Here is a 19,694-nt window from a genome sequence, read left to right as displayed (position 1 = left end):
GCCTAATTGAAAAAAAAAATAAAATAAAATTAATTAATAAACCTTTGCTCAAAGAGAACAACTCGACGAATATTTTCATGAATCGATTTTAATTTAACAAAACATCTGGTAGTGAAAAAAAAACATAAAAATAGAAATTTAAAGTACGCACTTCACTTCAAATAGTTAATTGCTTCAAAAATTAATCATTTTCGTTTTCAGAAATTTTAATTAATTTAAGATTAGAACAGTTTAACAGAACAGAATAAATGCTTTGCAGACTTTTTTCTTGTAAAAAATGAACACAGAGACTACGTGTATAAAACAAGAAAATCTGAGAAAGCAAAATTCTTCAAAATGGTTTGGGAAAACATTAAACATATAATTTAATGAAGTTTGGTCAAAGTTTGGAAAAACAAAATAATACCTACTGTTAAAACAAAACTGAAAAGAACCCGTGATGTTATTAAACGGTGAAAGATATAGGTATATCGAATTATTTCGATTAGGATCCTTGTTGACTGCAAATACTTAAAACAAAGTAAAATACAATAAATAATATCATATAATAAACAAACGAAAAATATAAATGAAGCAAAATTTAAAATGATAAATTTATTTTAAAAGAAAGTCAATCAGTCAGTTGTCTTGAAAACGAACATAAATGATTTTAGAAACGTTAGTGTTAAGTTAGTTAAGTGATATGGCGACGAGCCTTTTATTGGTTACCTACTTGTCTTCTTTTTTTTTAGTGTCATATAAAATGGCTTCATAAAAACAATGTAATGTAATGATCCGTAAAGTACATGGGTTTGTTTAATCGATTTTTAACATTATTTCTCAATTGTCAAAGTAATAGACAAAGATAAGAAGAACTAGGACTATGTCACAAATGAATAACTTCAGACTAATACAGTTTTGTTGATCCGGTATTTTACTTACTATTGTTAGATAAAGATAATACATGTTATTACCTTTCCTAAACAACAAAATTATGAGTAGTTTAAAAAAGGTAAACAGCAAGTAAACATTTACCCAATTTTGGACGTTCTGATAAAATATCAAATGTGTTTGTGGAAAGCGATCAAGCCTTCAAACTGGATGATGTTATTTCAACTTTTTGGTTTTAATTTTGTAATTTGCTCCACTGAAATGAAATTCAATTATTTAAAAGTGTATAGAATTTTTAAGCAAATTAAGGGGTCCATTTTACATAATATACAAATATTCTGTATCTACGTATAAAAATATTTGTAATGGTTTTTCACATTTTTTCCAAATTCTCACAACATTGTTGTTACTTTCCGAAAAATCAATATTCAAGCAAATACAAAAAATTACCGAACTACATTAAGAATTCATTTAATTCAATGACAGTTTTGGTTTGAGGATTTTACAACGGGAAATATTATACCTAGTACAAATATTTACCAAACAGAAATCTTTAGGAAGATAACTGTATACTACGATGAACAAAGGAAAATGATTGGAAATATTTTCATAAACATTAATTTTATTATGACCGGACAGTATCAATATCATGAGACACCGGGTTATATTCTAGAATAACATTGGAAGCAATGATAAATAGAAATTGTTCACATATTCTTTTTTTATGTTTCGTATCCACACTATGCAGTTTGTAAACGGTAAATCAATCACCATACAATTTTTGAAAATTATAATTTTTGTAAATTGTAACTAATAATCCACTAATAAGTAGTATAAATACTACAACAAATTTATTTTAAGCTCTGAAATCCACAAATCAAAAAGATAGTGAGTTCTATGTAGAATTAGATAGAAATTCAGGCTGTAAATAACCCCACCCCACTAACGCCTACACACGGAACTCAAAATGCATTTGGTTTACGTATAACTTCCATATTTAAATATAAACAACCCTCAAAGTAAGTAGGTACCTACTCCCTTTTATGGTATGTACCGAGTTTCAAATAAAATTCCTTGCTTGCTTCTGAAAGTAATTTTAAAAAATAAATCCAACTCAAAATGCAAACTACTGCATCAATTTAAATATTTTATTTCCTCCATCAAAATAGAAAGGCGAAAATAAATGTTTTGATACGTAATAACGTAATAATTAATCTCAATTTAATTCCGAGGTACGTACCTACTAAACACAGCAAAACCAATACAAAAAATGAAAATAATAAAGTATTAAGTTTCACCCAGTGACGGCTCGTGACATTAGGCCCGTGGCTGTTTTACTAAGTGGGCAAAAACAAAGCGCCGCAGGCAAAAATATTTTAAATTTTAAAGGTCAAACGACTAAAGGAATCGAAAATTTTAGTTGCATTTTCAATATTATCGAAAAAGTGATGTTCACGAGAAGGATTTTCATTCTAATTTTATAAAAAATTGAAATATTTACGCAACTATTTGATTATTTTATTAATCTCCTCTAAAAAAAAACACTTGTCCATTACCTCACATTTAATAAAATTTGTTAAATATTCATGAACACAAAAAATTAATCCGTTTTGTATTATTTCAGACTGCCCTTTAAAAATGTTGCTAAATTTTTCGCAATGTTGAATGCGTTCCTGGTTTCGTTTAATTATGGCCTCGGAAATTATTGACCGACGTAAAATAGTCACATCAATTAAATAGCCAATTATTAATTGGCAATTAATAATGTATTTTTGTAAACATTTTCGCATTGTTATAGGTATAAAATTTTATTCAAACTGGCGTTCTCCCTCCCTCAATGCATCTTCAATGGTTGCCCTATTTTGCTGTAATCGGCTTAAAGCCAAAAAAAATTTTAATGTGCTCTTTAGAACCTTCGTGCAATTTGGGCACTACGACTAAAATTTTTTAAGTCCCTTACCCAATAAAATACATGGCCAGCAGTACAAACTTTCTTTATTATGAACTTCCACATAGCTATAGATAATTATCATACCAAGAATATTGAAATTTTCGCGAACTTTCCCGATCTCTTCTCTTTTCGTTAAAAATTGCCGTTATTTTTGGTATTGGCCACCTATTCAAAATTTGTTGTTTGTCTAATTACGTCTTGAAAAAGGCGTTTCAACTAGAGATAAAATAATATCGTGAGCGGGATTCATTATTATCTATGTATATTGATAATATAATATCTATTATGTTAAATTAGTCTTATATTGTTTTGTTGTGAGAAAGTTTTTTAAATTTATTTTAAATTAATACCTGCTTTGTCCTTAAAGTCCTTGTACATACTAATATCAAATCACTGGCACCTACACACACGATACACGGGTACCGCGAAAGTGACACTGAACTGTAAATTAGACAGAGAGAGAGAGAACATTGAGGCATGAGAAATTCGGCTTCAACTTCCCGCGTAAACAGGTTACTTTAAATGCCTCGCATAATGGGGGAACCATAGCATAATAGGCAAGTGTTGCGCGCCTGTAAGCGAACAAATTGCGGATTGCGGCCTCAGTGAGGCTACCTTACTGTGGTGCAGAAATTGGGGAGTAACAGTATCTCATGCGGCGTGGCGAGATATTGAAACAATTATTTTATTTTATTGTTGTTTTTGATTTTTGATAAATGTAATATAATAGGTACCTAATTGGAAATTAGTTTAATTATTTATATAGGTTAATAGTAGATTAGTGGGTATTAAAATATATGGTGTGAGTCAAATTTTATAGTGAGGCCTGGACTTAGTTGCTTCAAACGATGAGCCGCCACTAGTTTCACCTAGGTAGCTGCGAATATCAATGGCATTAATCTTCACAGTAATATAGAAGGTGCAGCAAACTAAAGATACCTACATATTTTCAGAAATTGCTGATTTCCTAGATATTTGAATCTAAAGGTATTATTTTGGGCAACAAAGGTTGTTACAACTACTTCACATTAAGAAGCGTTGGTTAATACGGAAATAAAAATAATAATGTCTTGCATTATTACATATTACGAATATCCTTTGAAATGATTGTTTATAAACCTAATTATGAAGAAAAAAAAACAAAACAATGTATTTAAAAATCAATATTTTAGTCAGTGCAATGTAAAAAAGTTCCAAACGCATATGACGTAAAATGAACTTTGCAAAAGCTACAACTTATGTTGTGGAGAAAACACTTTTATATTGGAGTTATTTATTTGTGGTATAGTTTTCGATTTTTTCTTTATTTTTTGGGTATTTTACCACCATCATGCTTAAGAAGGCGATCATATTATTCAATAAGATTCGGATAAAATTTTAGAAACGGAAGATAATATCGTTAAAAGCGATATTCAGTGATGTGTTTTTGTATTTTGTATTTCTCATTTTTTCAGTGAGATTTTTTTATTAGGCAAAAACTATTTTCATAAAAATAACCCTTGACTGATCCATTTGGGGCAAGGGTTTATTTTACTAATTTTTTAAATTTTTTTCGCAGGTGGCAAAATATCCACTTTTATATTCAATTATTTTGGACAATTATTATCGAAAACTGTTTATATAATTGCTCAGAATTAATGGTTTTTGACGTCTATGTTCATGTCACAGAAATATTTTTATTTAGCTTGCTGCGTCATCTATACCATTACGAAGAGAAATTTTGTTAGTTTTCAAAATTGAAGTAAATTTAGAGATGCCATTTAGTTTTCTAGAACTCGATATGAGAATTTTTCAACGGAACACCTTGTAAGTACGTATTGTTTACATTTAATTTTAAAATGCGTACATATTTTTAAAAATTGAGTTTCTAAAATCATATAAGAAAAGTAAATAAAAAAAAAATTATATTACATAAAATATTTGTACATTTATTGAAATAAAGGTGCAATTTTCATAAAAATAAATACAAAAAATACAGAACAAGAGTGAAAGTAGAAATAAAATAATTCGCATTTTCATTTCAAAACTATTTTTGAATCTTGCGTTATCATGAAACACCTAAGCATGTTGAAATGCTGTAAGAATTAATATTTATAAATGCAAAATTTATTCCACATTATATTTTCTATTGTAGGTACAAAAAATATATACCAATAGAAATATAAATCAAATTCAAAAACGAATAAAAATTAATTCTATTTTATTGCTTCATATATTAAAATGAAAGGTATTATAAGTAAGCATCACGACTAAGCAATTTACTTTTTATTATTAGAACTAAATTTGGATTTACTTCTCTTCGCATTAATTTTGTTATACACTATTCTAATAAATATTTGATTAATCGTATACTTATGCTTATAATATGGGTACTTAATATTACCTGTATAGAAATGTAAATATTTCGGCAAATTAGTTCTTGTATTGTTAAATTGGCATCCGTATTTGTACATGTATATTTGCACTAGACCTTATAAAGTCACAAACACAACTGATTTGTAAAATATCCTGTGAAAGAAACTATAAAATGTTAAATCCCTCCTACAGCTATATATTTTTAATTGTCCCTCCACCACACTGAAGTCAAATAGCCCTTCAAGTATAACCAAGGGTCGGTACACGGGAAGACCGGTGAAATTTTCAAAGTCGGCAAAGGCATGCACGCTCTTTTAAAATGTTTTTATGCTCTCCTGTCAGTTATTTTATAGGACTTTTAATACAACATAAAAGCAGAAATATTTAAAGAGCCATTTTCATTTCCAGTTCTAGCGAACTACTCTCAGTCCATATAAGTAAACATTTTAAATTAATTCTGCACAAATTGCCTCTTGATATAGCGACCGTTTACTCTCTTCACGTTTATGTTAGTTGCTTAATTAATTTCTAAATAATTTAATTTTACATTTAGAGCTGCACGTTCCCCTAACGAGTTAATAAATTGTAATCTCCAACAATTAAAACAGGAAAATGAAAAACTGTCCCTTTGCTTAAGTTGCATCTTATATAAGGCAGATACAATAGGTATACCTACAAATATATATTTTCAACATTTTATTTACACATAACTCTCGACATAACTATAGCTGGTGTAGTTTATGAATTAAAATAATTAAATCAAAGAATCAAAATATAAGAATAATTATTACTGTGCCAATCATTCTATATACCTACTACCTATAGGTAGGTATTGATTACTGAATATTTCGTAATAATCTCGATAAAAGCTAAGAAAAATTTATACCAAATAAGCAATGGTTCGCTAGTTAAATAGTGTAGATGCCTATGTGGATACTCGTTCACAAAAGTTTCTGAAAAACATTTCCATAGGATGTTTGCACTAAAAAAATGTAGGTAGGTAGGTTTGTCACTGATACTAGGTATAATAAAAGTGATGCGATATGTATAAGCAACTTTGTTAAGAACTTCTTAGGCATATACCTACTTAAATCTGTATTTGATTCTAAAAATTTTTATTCGAAATCTTACGCAATTTTTATTAACTTGTAACGTATATGAGCATGCTTATTACAGACAACTTTAAATAACTCCTCTCTGTCTCTCTATTACTAAATAAAAGGAGATTGAGTTGAACCTCCTGTTAATAGCCGGCACAATTAATACATTTCTACAATCTTACAATTGTCAACTGCAAAAACAAAGAAATACAAGATATCTTCGGAAATAAATATTCTTCAGATTTGTCATTTAAATTTAAACTTTAAGTGATATAACTGAAAAATATTTTCTTTAAAATAAAATTTGTCACACTATTACAAAGGTACTATATTTCTAAACGTTGGCACTGAAATTAATTTACTATACAGGGCGAGTTTTTTTCGATGTTTAGTGTAGGGATCTGCGAAATTAGCAGAGATACAAAAAAGCTTAAATGAGGAAAGATGTGCACTTTTATGAACCTTATTAAATATTAGGTAATTTATTTTTTAAATAAACGTCATGGCTGACTAAATATTTGGAAAAATCCGAATTCGGCCAATTCTTTCAGATGTGTGTAGCTCCGTTGCTATTTATTTTACAAAAAAAATTTAAATTACAAAGTTTCAGGTTTTTGCAGTGTATAAGACAATAGGATCAAATTGTTCTTGTACACTTTTGTTTTCAAGCTATAGCATAAACTTCAAGTTTTTTAAATGTAAACCATAGCTATGAGCTAGAAAAAAAATCTTTTTTTATGCTTCCCAACGATATAATATTCGGCATTGCTATTTTGAAAAATGAGACAACTGCAGCAGTTTTTAAGTTTTCAATTGCTCGTTTACGTAGATGGCTGTGAAAATTATACGCAATCCAACGAATAAATTCAGAACAATTGAAGTCGGCATCATGTGCGCACCTCTGTATGTATCAGGGGACCGGAGCAGTGTACGACTGGCACATTTTATAAAACAATAATAATAAAGAATAAAAAAATTAAATCATAAAGATAGAAATCATTTGTGGTAAGTAAATGAAATACTTAACAAAGACTCAAAAAATATCAGAATTTTATGAACAAACCATTATTCACTTTAAAGATAATACATAAATTGTTCAAAAATCCCACCGTTATTATTAATGCACAAGATACATCTTTTTGAAACAGAATTTGAGGCTTTTCTCACAGAACGCGTATCAATATTGTCAAAAGTTTCCTGAACGAATATAACGCTCAATAATATTACGTTTTTCCTTGTTTGAAAAATTCATTGTCTTTGGCATTTGAAAAGACTTTTAAGAAAGAAAATAACTGTCAAATAATGCTACAGTAACTAAAAGCGTTGTCAGTAAACATTTCGACTGTTTTCACAGCCATCTACGTCAGCGAGCAACTGAAAAGTTAACAGAGCTGCAGTTTTTCCATTTTTCAAAACAACAATTCCGAATATAAAAAGTCAATTTTTTCTAGCTCATACCTTACTATGGTTTACATTTTGTTATAACTTGAAAACTAAAGTTTACAGGAACAATTTGATAACACTATCTTATTAACACTGCAAAAACCTGAAACTTTGTAATTTAAAATTTTTTTGTAAAATAAATAGCTGCACGCATCTGAAGGAATGGGCCAAATTCGGATTTTTCCAAGTATCTAGTCAGCCATGAAGTTTTTTAAAAAAAATAAATAATAAAGTAACATTTAATAAGGATCATAAAACTGCACATCTTTCCTCATTTAAGCTTTTTTTGTATCTCTGCTACTTTACCAGATCCCTAGATTAAACATCGAAAAAACTCACCCTGTATAAGTTTCATGTATATCTAATTTATATTTGACTAAAGATAGAAAATATAAATTATACTGATTGCCATGCCTTATTAAAACTTATAAGTAGCTGCAATTTGCATAAATTTGACTGCAAATACGTATGTTTTTTATAAAGTAAAAAAAGGACGAAATTATGTTAAATACGCAGTAATTTGCTTACAATTTTTACAATGCTTATCTTAAACTTAAAACGTTAGATAACGTATACTTAGTACGAATCGAGTGCATTAATATTCATATAAATGGCACATAGAATACCTTTACTTTAATACTGCTGCCGATTTTCAAGCATTTCATTAGAAATCAAATTAATTAGCAATGTAGGAAGAACGTTTCATAGGAAAAATAATAATTAAAATAATAGCTACAATACAATATATTTCCATCAATTACCTAATTACAGATAAGCACGAAGTAATTTTTTGTTATATATCTATCGTAGGCACAGCACAGCAATAAATTGACCTTTTTGCAAAAAAATATGCAAGCATTTTGAATGAATAGATCGCAATTGCACTGTATAATGGAAAAAGCAGATGTAGTATACCTAATCTACTGACTTTTTTTTTTAACCTACTGACCTGACCTGACCTAACATCACCTATACCTAACTTAACCTAACATTGCTTAACATTACCTTAACTGTCTTAATCTAATAGTAGTAGGTATTCAAATAAGACTAAATAGGTATTACGGTATTTTTTAACTAGTCACTATCATTCTAAAATAAATAATAAGAAACCTATTAGGATTTTCATTCAGATTTTATAAAAAATAATACGTAACTATTTGGATATTTTATTAATCCGCTCTCAAATAATAAATATGAATACATTTCCACATCATTTTTTATTATGGGGATCTTCGCCAACAGCCCTACTATAACCGTAAATTAAAAAATTATATTATTAATAATATCAGAACTTTAAAAATTATACATATTTATAATAAAATTAAGTAACAAAAAAAAACAGTGATATATTTACCTAATAATTAACAAAATTGTTCCTGGGTAGTTGATTTATGAATAGGTACCTAGGTATTAAAAAATATGAAAAAATATAAAAACAAATTTTCATAAGGTAGCCAGCCAACTTATCTATTTACATTAAAACAACGCCGCCAGCTTTTCATCTGTCTCCACTTTTAACAAAATATTTTTAAATGTATGTTTTTATAAAACAGGTTTATTGGTCCGTCTTTTAAATTTGTAAACTTATAATGTCTTCAAAAAATTAAAGATCTGCACTAACACTTTGCAATAGTTTTTAAAACTAGGCAAAACAATTTATATATTTCCGAAAATACCATTTTAAATTCCTTGTACAATATTTCTATCGTTTTTTGAACTTCTAAATTACAAAATTGTTCGTCTCTATATAAAATATTAAGTTTGTTTTTCAACCTATCTATTTCAAAAACGTTTGGATACATTTGTAATAAACATTCAAACAATTTTTCCGGAAATTTGTTTGCATATTCGGGAAATTTTGAGGAATCTATTAAAGCAAAAAAATTTAAATGATATAAATTTCCAAAACAAGGTAAGTACTTAATTAACGAGAAATAGGTATATTTCGAAAATAGGTGTTTCTAATTCGTCGCAACTTTTGCCCCGTTTACCTACTTGGTAGTCTAGTAAATATTTTTCGCATAATTAAAAATATTTGTAATTTTTCTTCGTTTCTTAATTCAGAAATTCTTTGACTAGTGATTTTAATTTGTTTAGAGCAGTAGTTTACGTCATTACGTCTTGAAAAAAGATGTTTCAAGAGATAAAACAATATTGTGAGATAGTTTCATTATTAGCTACTTATTTAAGGTATGTATTTGATAATATAATAAGTATCTGTTAAATTACGTTAAATTTAATTAGTCTTACTTTGTTTTGTTGTAAAGAAGTTGTTTTTTATTTACTTTAAATTAATACCTGCCTGTTCCCTATCCTTAAAGCCTTTGTACCTTCTATCAATCCTTTATACTGACATGAGGTACTACCCGCGTACTATGCGACACGTAAGTATATTAACTACAACAACGATGGAGCTAACTGAAACACTAAAACTGTAAGCAGCTTTGAGCCGGCCTCAGTTCCCTCCGAAATCACGTTTTTTAACCGGGGAGTGGGAACTACAGCATTCTAGAATTTTTAGGCCACTGTAGGCAAGTGTGACGCGCCTAGACTAGAAGCAAAGAATTTCTGGCCTCACTGTGGTGGGGAGTGGGGACTAGTGGGGAGTAACAATTTCCAATGCGATGAAAACGGCGAGCGGCGAGATATTTAATATTCAAACAATTATTTTATACCGTTATTTTAATTTTCGATAAATGTAATAAGTAATTGGGAATTATTTTATCTAACTGTTTATTTAGGTTAATAGTAAAATAATGGTAGGTACCTATTAAAATTTACGGCGTGAGAGCCAAATTTTACATTTTCATTTTTTTATTGCTACGTTACTGATTTTACTTTTGTATTTTTAACAGTTTGGAAGGAATTCATCAAAATGTGACTAATCATATTTTTTATGCATTCTGATGGCTAGCCTTAAATATAATCACAACAATTTCAAGTCTGGTGTAGCTGGCCATGTAAAACAAATAAGAATAACAAATAAAATAAAACTTTATATTTTTCTTACTTTTAGTTTCAGAATCCCCTGCGTTGTTGATGAAAAACATCCTGTATACATAAATAATAAAATAAATTGTAAATGTCAAAATAAAAAAAAAACAATTTTTCATAATTAGTTCATTTTTGTTTCTGACGGAAATTAGGAACCTAACATACGTATTTCGAAATTGTATATTGAAACAAAGTTGTATGAACTCACTTGCAATTACTACATAAAACTAAGTAACCGACAGTGTTCATTTCCTGTTACACATCACAAAGCAAATGTATCACTTTTATGCAGTTGTGGGTAACCGTCACAGAAATTTATATAGGACCTAAGTAATCATTCGTAAGGTAATAATACAAAGGTTACAATCTAATTTCGTAAAGCGAGATTGGCTAATTGAAAATATCGTGTATTTCTCAACTATTTGCTATTGTATCGATATTTTATGTCTGTATTTATCAATTTCTAGGTCCTGGTATATGTAGGATTGTTTTATTCGTTTACACCCTTCGTATGCATCTTAGATCGTCGTTTTTCATTTTGTTAAATAATTGACATAATTTTAAAATACGTTGGTGTTTTTTTTAACATATGTAGATATATGCAATAGAAAATATCTTCCTAATACAAAGATGAGTGGAATAAGTTGAGTATGTCTTTAAATTAACAGGGCAACTGGTGATAAGTGTTTCCAGAATCTTATCTTTATTAAAATAAACAAATGAATGTTTACGCTTTGTGCCGATTAGATGAGTGCCGCCATTGCTAGTGGATTAACAAGTAGTGAGATTGTGGCATCTCCTTTTTACAAGGATAGTTTATTGACTCTTGTAAATGATTTATGAACATGTCTGTCAGTTTCTCCAACCTTGCGTTTATGTAGATAGTGACATTGCGCTATCTAAAGAGCATCCATGTTATTAAGGATAATATAATAATAACAAAATATTGTGTATACAGTTTTTCTGCGGCAGGGGTTATCCCATATGCATCTTATCTGGTCGTTATGAATTATTCTTCACCGACATTCTCTGTCACTCCCCTTTTCATGATCTCGCATAACAAATTTTATGTTAACTCTTTTTTAGGCGGCGTAGACATATAAAAGCAACAATTGCAGTACCTATCAATTTTACTTGTGACACAACAACCGTTCTCACTGATTTGTCATGAATTATGGAAAGCATGTAGTACATTATATTTAATAAAAACAACATACGTTTTTACACTTGCAAGAACAATACATATAAAAATTAGTTTACATGAAAGAGAATCAACACTTAATTCATCATTTTTACTATTATCACTGAGATATTATTTTCTCCATGTACGTGAAAAGATAACTTCAATTACAAAAATTAAATTATTTGACATATCTTTGATTCCTATGCTTTTATTAAATTAAGGTTGATTATACAGTTAGTAAAAAAGAAGGAATTGACATATTTTCAATGAAGGAATGAACGATTGATCTCTGTAATTTGATTTCTGACCATCTACCTATATTTGCAAATGGGTCTATCCCCTGCAATAAACCCAAGTCCACCAATAGCAGGCAAATATAGAAAATACCTTTGGTATACCATCCCTATTATAGCCTAAGCGGCCACCAGGGAATTTCTCCCCGTTAGTGCATCTAACTTTCTAAATATGCAAAGCAAAAAATGACCTACATCAGCTATTCTCGTATTCTAAGCAGGGGCCAAAAGAGAAACTTTCTAAGAAAAATTCATGTGGTTTTATATTTTCATCTGGGTATTAGTGTTGTTCTGAAGTTGTTCCGAGTTGGTTCCTAGTGACGAACTAAAAATTTCTGCATATTACCAAGTACAAGTTCGGATTGCTTTTATGTGGTAAGTTCTAAATTTATTTTTTAATAAAATACGTAAAAGCTTATTGCTATAAGTTTTAAATTTGTAGTACTTGAGAAAACAGTTATTTACAATTTGTGAAACTATAAGAGCAACATGGGTAATTAGGGGTTGTATTTGTTATCCAAAAATAAATATTGATTTGAAAGGAAATTGTTCAGATATATTTTAATTTTTTAATTTTATTATATATTTATACACAGTATATTTATTTAAACAATCCGGCCCAGATTTTAATAGCTTAAACTACACAAAATTGGAGAACAACTTATTTTAATCAAAAAGCTTCATAAGGACATTGGTAGTAAAACATTTAGTTATGTTGAAAACTTAAAATATGTCCTGTTTTCTCGAATATTTGATAGGTACTGATCTAACTGAAAGAGATCTGCTTCATTTTATTCGAATAAGAAACTTTTGTATAATTTGACTGGATCGAAAATAACTCCAGAAACTTCACTAAATGATGGAACAAATTATTCTAAACAAAAAGTTTCATATGAACATGGTTAGTAATTTACTTTGTTTACTAGACACAGGGTGTTGAAATTAGAAAAAAAAATCGCATTTTCTGAATTGTCTGTGTCTGACGTAGATTTGTTAACTTTAAGCAATTCATTTATCTAATTAGACCTAAAAATTCGCTAGGTGGACTTACAAATTCGTCAAACCAGTGGCGAAGATATAGGATTCAGTACAAGTAGAAGTAATAAATTTCAACACCGATAAATATTCGGTAAATTCTAATAGAGCTCTCTAAGAAAACCTCTCTTTCAGAGAGGTTCAGAAGAGATCTCTTTCATTATGTTTACAGAACAAACCGTTTTAAAGTTTTGATTTTATTGTTGTAAGTTTATAGTTATGTGATTATTTGGTATAGAGTGTAAAAACAATGTAGTAAGTTGAAATTTTGACATATTTTAGAAGTTATGACGTTAAGAAAATAAAACTTTCTATGTCAATGATTTTTTGAATCTTGTACTACGTTGTACTTGAAATCGAATTTCGAATAAAAATTCCCATATCTAACCTATTTGTAGAACAAATAATTTTAGAGTTATTTTCAATTTACTCAACTGTGCTGTGTAAGCTCATTTTAAAATTTAAAAAAATCTTGGAAATGTTACTGGAAATATAAAGAATCTAATTTCTAGAATTGGTAGCGTAAAAATTTTGAATCCTCATATTTCTGCCACTGCTTGACGTATTTGCAAGTTACTTTTTCTTTACTTCTAATTAGATAGATCAGTGATCCAAGTTTCATCAGCCTACGTCAAACGTCCCCAAAGATATTTCAGAAAATTTAATATTATTTTGTAACTTCAACCCGAAAAAAATATAAAAACTATATAGCGGTGAAGTTTTCTGATTAAAACCATTGACAATTCTGTAATTTATTGAGTATAAAATGAAATGCATAAAAATTATGAAATATAAACTTGTTTTAATTAGTCGGTACAAGTAGGAACTACTAAGTAAGAGAAAATAGACTAATTTATTCCATAACTATATGTTAAAAAGTAAGTACAAAGAATAAGATACACTAACTAGATTGCCTTCAGTACATATTAATAACATATCTGCGATTGATAGAAAACAACATTACAATATAAAAATTCCTAAATTTAAACCAATATCAATTTTTTTAAAATAAATTGCATGATGTGCATTCAGACATTTTGGTCATGGTGTCGATCGATATATCGGCAGCCATATTGGCCGAAAATAATCATTAATATTCAGTTTTATAAATGTTATTCGCCATTCAGACATTGAGAAGTGATTAATATTTGAATACATAAGATTCACTTCTTATTTGTGGAAGGGCGAAATGGGCGGTGACTATTAGACGCCTTCATTATTTCCATCTTTCTCTATCGCACGGATTTCTATGATTTACTTTATCGCTTTCACGTAATGGCCGATGAACCATGGGGACTTTGCGACCCTGTATGCAGTTTTATTCAGATTTAACAAATATTTTTTAGGCAACAATATAATTTCTACATAAATATATTAAAATTGTAAATATTCAATTTCATAGGACTCATAGAAATAGGATTTCTTCGTAATGTGTCAGTGTGTCCCTAATTTCAATAATCGTTTTCCAATAGTTTCCCTAATTTTCCTGCTTTATTTAAATACTTTTATAACTTTGCTAATACAATTATGAAATCTTTAAATACCTATATTTGAAATTAAAGAGAATGTACAATAATACAGTATTGACTAAATCCTCCTCTTGGCTTTAGAAAGAAATTTTATTTATATTAACTAAACTGGTAGAAATTTTTCTTACCTTACTACTCTTACCTACTATCTAAAATACATCCTGTATTTAAATGTATTTTTCCTTTTGTGATAAATCAGTCTGTAAAGTATTTGCAAAGGCAGGTATAATCGATAAAATATTCGGTTTTATTTAACCAAATTTTTATTTATTCTATTTAAATAGGTATGCGTTTGTTTAAATTCAATATATTGTAATCTAGCAGTATAAGTATTTCGATTTTCAAAATTCAAATTACTTATTATTATTATTTATTTCTATTCTATAAAATTATTTTATTTGCACATTTACACCTTACCTATCTATATAACTTATCTAAACGCTTATTTTATGCAAATTCTTAACGTATTATAATGTTGGAAAATCTATACATAGGTACATTCTACAGGTTTAGCGGGCAGCGTGACAGCATGAGGTGTTAGAATACATATAATTTCGATCGTTTTTCGACGTTCTTCAGAGTCCATTGTGTAAGCGAAGAATCCAATTCCGCCCGACGTGATAAACACTGAATTATTTACAATGCACGATTAGATCGTGATACATGTTTACGTTTTATTTGAAGTCAGATTAGTTTATTTTAGTACTGAGACTGACAGTATTTACGTCCTCTGCAACAAATATATAAATCCTATAATTCCATATCATATTTCCGAATGTTCTAAGACTACCTACAAGAATAAACTTAGTTTTTTATTGAGCAAGTTGAGATTATTAAAAGAAAAACGCGGAAACTAAAAAAAACTTAGACAATATAAAAGCCCAATTTATTTTTTATTTATCACTGGAATTCTGTCTTGAATATTATCGTAATATTGTGAATCAGATACCTATCCTTTTACGTTTCTAAATAAATAGTGTATTGGGAATAAAATATTTGATGATACAGTTAATTTTAACCACCTTTAGAATTGAATTGTAAGTAATACAGAGTTGGTTAAATTAAGAAAAGATGATTAGTTTTTGCTAATTCTCAGGCTTATCATACACCTTGGTCATTCGTTCAACAGTTATCGAGAAAACGTCAAATCTTGATTATAAAAAAACTTTTAAAACAAATTTTAGTGTTTAATGTTATATATTAATGAAATTGCCCAGGCCTTTTATATTTACAAGCATTATCTTCAATTTTCATATTTCTTACCGACGTCATAATGGATTGCAAAAAAAAAATGGGTGGAATAATGTTAAGTAAATAATATGAGCACATACCATGCAATTTTTGGATCTAAACTAGTACGACATATATGACGAAAGTTAATTAAATTTCTGCCATGTACTGAGTGAGTTTAAAATGTGTACATATAAACAACGGTACAGTTTACTGCGTAGAGAATGTAAATAATAAAAAATAAATAAAATAGAAATTAAAATTTTAAATAAATATAAAGATTTTTTAACAGAAAATTGACTTGAAACAGCTAACATTTACGTGAATAACGTAGATCAGCCATGAAGCGTCCGAAGGTAATTACACAAATATGAAATAGAAAGGAAAAAGTTAAATAATAGGCACCTTTTCAGACGAAACGTCAAGAAAATTCTGAAATATCCTTGAAAATATCTTCATTAAAGTGTATATCGCCTCCTTCTGTCATTGTCATTACTGTCTTCAGCAATAAATTCATCCAACGCTAGGTACATAAATAGGTACTGCGCTTTTACACCAAATTAAAATGTGTACTAGGTACTTTTATTATTAAATCTCCTTACGCTTATGCACATGTTGAATTACCCATATTTCCTTAATATTTATAAAAAGTGCTACATCGTTTTTACCGTATTTATCAGCTTAATTATTGGAATGTTTCTTGTTACATGTGTATTTTCACTGAACAGAAACTACGTTTTAACATATCTACAATTTTCCTAATCGTTTAAACCATATTTCACTTGATTACACCATAATGCACTAAAAATATTGATTAGATGCACTTAAAGGCACTTAAAAGAAAAATACCGTCCGTGAAAATAACAAATCGATACAAATAACGTCGATTTATCAATGTTGTGCATTTCGTCCGTGAAATAATAACCGTTGAATTCGAAGATACGCGGTTCGTAAAACAGAAGACTTAATTTACTGATGTAAATATGCACATATTCACACAAAATATGTCGCAATACAATAATATTAATGTTATTTAACGACAAATATAAAAGTTAAGAAAATACGTAAACATGAATACACTTGCTCTACAAAGTGATACTGGTTATGTTAAAAACACATATATCTATACCTGCTTTTTTAAGTTTTCTGGTCTGAAATTTAGAAGTTTATCATTTAATAGGAAGTTGTGCTAGGAAAATAACCACTTAATTCAATTCAAACATTTGTTTTTAAATATACATGCTATAATTTTTAGGATCAATTTTTGGAAAACATTCTGATTACTTTCTTTTTAATTAGTAGCAAAGTTTTAAAAGCAATTTTAAAATTGGCTGCAAAAAAAAATTGAATATTTTGGACGTACAAATACTCCACAACTATCTCGGCAGGTACCAGTGTTACTTCTCCTACAGCAAAATTCCTAGAAACAATGATCAAAAGTGTAAATTTCCTTTTTTTCAACATTAATTCAGATGAAATTAAATGAATAAAATATAAAACAATAAAATTAAAGAAATGAAGATAGAGCGGGATCTGTCACATTTTGTTTTTTTTTTATCTGTATGAGACGTTCTGCATCACATTTACTTTCCCTCTGCCCAAAAATTAAAGCAACGTACAAAGACTACTCAAGTCTTCTTTATGTTATACACTTTCTAATGCGTAGTGACGTATTGTGGAAATCCAATATGACGACCGTGTATTGCGGCCATATTGACGAAACGGGAGTGAAAAATCATTTTGAATTTTCGAAATATCAATATATTCAGCAAGATAAGATCCTTATTCATTATTCGGTACCCCTCAATTATCAATAAATATTGAACCTTGAAACCCTGAAGCTAAAACATATATAGATACCTACATAATATTAGAAAATTTATGTCACACTCAGAATAGTACAGGGTCCATTGTATCATTTTTAATAGAACTAACAGAGACAATAAATCATGAAATTTGAGTACCTTTATCGCAAAAGCCTGAAACCTGAACCTAAAGTTTTTGAAAACTCGAGTAAGTATATGTAGCACGGAACTATAAATCAACCTTAGATTGAAAATAATTAACGGTATTCTAGTAATTGAGAAGCGTCGAGAAATATTGAACTAGAAAATGAACCAATGAACCTAAAACCTAGCCGCACGATAGGATCAAAGAATTTGGGAAAACGGTAAGAAAAGGAACAAAATACATTAGGGACTTTTGGTTACCGCTTTTGATGACTACAAGAATACCAGGAGCCTTAGAAGCTGCATCATAAAAACCTAGTACCTATCTATAGGTACGTTACCTGTTGAAAAAATTGAAGAACAAGTTGAGAACTCTTGGTAATAGTTCTTGGTGGCTTCAGGAAGACTACGCACTGAAACCTTCGCAATATCGATTATTCTCGATTTTAAGTTTATTATTAGGATATTCTAGGTTCGATGTTACTCGATGATCTTGAACTACTGAAATAACTTTAACTGTTCTCCATCGAAACGACGATTTTGCAGTTCCATACAACAAATATTCATGATTTTCAAGACGTTGCAGTTTAGGTTTCAGATTCTTGTGATCAAGGTATTCAGGTTTCATTGTTTGTAGCAACGACCTCAGGAGGTCTTTGGTTTGTAGTCTCTCTGTAGTTACTAAAAGTGATAATCAAAAGTTCCCAATGGACCCTGTACTTTTCTGAGTGTTATTATAAATTTTCTGTCCTTATGTACCTATAAGTTTTAGGTTAAATGTTTCTAGGTTTAATATTAGTTAATTATTGCGGGGTACCGATGTGTTTTTAACTATTTCTAGATTAATAAAGGCCTTATCTTGCCACTGATATTTCTAAAATTCAAAGTGTATTTTCCCTCTTCATAATTAATAATAATAATAATAATAATAATAATAATAATAATAATAATAATAATAATAATAAAAAAAAATACAAAAGACTATAACTTTGCAAAACCGGAACCAAAAGAACAAATAGATTGTGAACATACATTTACTTACTTACCCTTATCTTTCACCAAAATTAATCCTATATGCATAGTCACAATTTTAAACTTGTTTCGACAACGCAGTCTTTTTAATGTGTATATTATTATTACTATGTATTTCGATTTTTATGGATACTAATTTCTAGTACCTATCCTTTGAGTGATAGTTTTAGGGGTTACTGCCATTATTCTTTTCCAACTATTTATTTTTAACCAATATTTAAATATCATGAAAAATACTAATTTCTGGACTACTAGAAAGAACTTTTGCTTAATTTCGATAAATTGAAATGTTTTCCATAAATTCAAGTTTACATTTTGAAAGTGCATTTGTACATTTTTGTACTAACATCGATCGCATGTGCTTTGAAATGTCACAAACTTCAAATAGTTTCTACAAAGCAAGTACCTACTTTGGTTGTGTGATAGTTTGATAAAAATATAAAATTTGCACAAGATAATTTATTTTCTTTTTTACAAAGTATTTGAAATCAAAAATAGATTGTTTGGTACTCGTTTTATGGAAATTCTTTGAAATGTGTGATATTTCAAATCCACTTTCATACATAAACCAAAATTTTGCTAAAATACTTAGTTCGACTGAATGAATTAAAGCAAGAGCAGGGGTAGATGTCCTCAACATATCAAGAGACAATTTAGGACCAACCTGTTTAGCGCCCTTAGGGGATATCTGTCCATATGAATTACGTTCATATAAAGTTGTAGGTACTCT

Source organism: Anoplophora glabripennis, unplaced genomic scaffold (assembly GCF_000390285.2).
Source record: "Anoplophora glabripennis isolate ALB-LARVAE unplaced genomic scaffold, Agla_2.0 scaffold25, whole genome shotgun sequence".
Lineage (NCBI taxonomy): Eukaryota > Metazoa > Arthropoda > Insecta > Coleoptera > Cerambycidae > Anoplophora > Anoplophora glabripennis.
This window is presented reverse-complemented; position numbering follows the sequence as displayed.